The 2,714-nt window shown below is 31.5% G+C and overlaps 1 long non-coding RNA gene across 1 annotated transcript; it reads left to right on the forward strand.

The window, feature by feature from the left end:
• Positions 436-1,417, forward strand: LOC109835971. The gene is made up of 4 exons (XR_002245761.1): positions 436-771; positions 856-977; positions 1,057-1,164; positions 1,250-1,417. It is a non-coding gene; the product is annotated as an uncharacterized LOC109835971 (long non-coding RNA).

Consider the following 2,714-nt stretch of genomic DNA (forward strand, 5'->3'; position numbering starts at 1 on the left):
TTCCTTCTTGTTTCTTTTCTTTCCCTTTTCTATTGCCCTATCTTCTAGAAATTCATTTACAGGCTCTATTTGTGATTTGAGCTAACTTCATGTGCATTGTTGTTCCCTAGGAAAACTAAAAACATGTTATTGAATGTTTCTGATAGGAACATGTTGCTGCAGGTAACCAACAAAACAAGAAGACAGGTCCTAAAGTTGTTATAAGTACTGCAGCAACAATTGGTGCTTTATTGTTGGTTGCTCTTATGTGTTTCTGGGGCTGCTTTATGTACAAAAAATTTGCTTATGACATATTATACTCTTATTTTTTCAGGTGCATCTATTGTTATGTTTCATGGGGACTTGCCTTACTCATCAAATAAGAGAGAGAGTATATATATATATATATATATACTCTCTCTCTTATAAAATATTATACTCTTATTTTTTCAGGTGCATCTATTGTTATGTTTCATGGGGACTTGCCTTACTCATCAAAAGACATCCTCAAGAAGCTCGAGACTTTGAATGATAAACATATTATTGGTTCTGGTGGCTTTGGAACTGCATACAAGCTAGATATGGATGATGACAATATTTTTGCTCTGAAAAGAATAGTAAAGACAAATGAAGGTCTTGACCGCTTTTTTGATAGGGAACTTGAGATCTTGGGCAGTATTAAACAAATATCGTTATTTGGTAAATCTACGTGGGTATTGCAATTCACAGTCATCTAAGTTATTAATTTATGATTTTTTGTCTGGCGGGAGCTTGGATGAAGCTGTTTACATGGTTAGAACTGCTCATTTTTACTACAACTTACTTCAAATTGTATGCTTTGTAATTTTTTGATTTATGATTTTCTGTTGATTTTAGATTGATTTGAAGCTGAAATTGTGTCGGGGCTCTTCGACTAAAAAGATTTTGGTTCGAGAGACGATGAGTTATGAAGCTAATAATCTCATTTTAGGGATCAAAAAGAATTGCCGAGGCATTAGGTGAGTAAAGGGCCTTCTTTTTGCAAATTTTTTGAGATATAAATCACTCATTTTGTGATGAGATTGAATTTGATGGTAGGTCTTCATCTACCTCGATCGCAAAGTAATGTTCGAAGAAACTGCCGAAGGATTGCTCGGTTCGTGCAGTGAGCAATGACAAGATTGTATTCCAGAGATAATCCACAATGTCAGTTTGATTTGGTTTGATACTTTAAGTTTAGCTTTTGCTGATTGTCTACAATCTATTAAATGAAACCATATTTTTGTTACAGAAAACAGAAAGTGTTCCAGAAACCTGAGTCGAAAACGAAGCAAACATGATTATTTTTTCATGAATGTTGCTTCTATGCAGATACATGAGTTAGCATTTGTTTCACAAATTTCAACAAAATTGCAAATCTATTAGAGACCCAAATCCAATATTTATGAGACGTTCTTTATCTTTATCAGATGTTAAATTTGAGTGGTTGACAACTTTATAGTTGATGAATTTAATTGATTTATTACTTTGTGTATGCATTTTGTTCTGCTTTTGGGCTTATGTGCCGCAGTTGAGTGAATTCCTTATGGGGATTAAATATTTTCTATCTTTCTTTTAGATTCCTTCTTAAGATAGGATAAATTTGACGTACAGAACATTGGACACGTATTTTCTATCTTTCTTTTAGATTCCTTCTTAAGATAGGATAAATTTGACGTACAGAACATTGGACACGCCGGTCTTTTGAGGTAAATTTATTTTTGACACATGCAAAGTATAGTCACTTTGCACCGGTTATGAGTGAACATTTGTGTTTATAATCCTTCATTGTTTTGGATAATTGGAGATCTGAATCATGATCTTTCTGCAGTTTTTCCTCTTTGCAATTCAGGTCAGCTAACAATTTTTCCTATTTGATTTGCAATTGTATGTCCATATCTCGATGACAAATTAAAAAGGGTGTAGTTTTTGTTGGTACTTTCATTTGCAAGAATTTGGATCTTCGGTGTACAAATTTCAAACAAGTTTCCTAATTTTTTTTTTTTTCAAATCATTCATCACCTTATGGGTATTTGGAACTTCGGTGTCAACTTATGTGCAATACTAATATCTTTTTTGTTTCAAATCTTTAAAGAATTTAAGATTCATTACTTCTCTTCATTTTAAGTAGTAATAATATGATGACGATTCCAAAAAAAATAGTCACTTTATTTCATGTTTCATCTTTGATTTTTTTTATTTGAAGGGGGTTTCCAGCATGCCTTGAGGAAGAGACCGTGACCAAGTTTTTGCTGGATTGTTTGTTAACAAATTAAGGTGATTCTGACATTATAGGCTAGATGGATGTTAGTAAAAGTTCTAAAGATAATTTAATTTCTGTTATTCTACAAGAAACAAGTGTTGATAGTTCAAAGTTTAACTAAAAAAAAAACTAATTGAGGCAATTTAAGCTTAGGATTATGCATAATCTCCTTGGGCAAATTAGTTTAAAGATTCCCTACTTGCACATGTATTTCTATCTCCATAGATGTTAGTATTGCACATAGACTAATTATCCTACAAAGATCTTTTATCTTTTTTTTCAGTGAAAGAAAACTTTCCATTTTCCATGAGCATACAAAATATAATAATTAGTAATATTAAGTGATATTAAGTGATTAATATTATTATTAGGTGATTAATGATTAATAATATTAAGTGATTAATGATTAGTTTTATTAGTAATATTAACTGTTAGTAATACTAAGTGATTAATG

The sequence above is a fragment of the Asparagus officinalis genome, chromosome 4 (assembly GCF_001876935.1).
Source record: "Asparagus officinalis chromosome 4, Aspof.V1, whole genome shotgun sequence".
In the NCBI taxonomy this organism is placed as follows: domain Eukaryota; kingdom Viridiplantae; phylum Streptophyta; class Magnoliopsida; order Asparagales; family Asparagaceae; genus Asparagus; species Asparagus officinalis.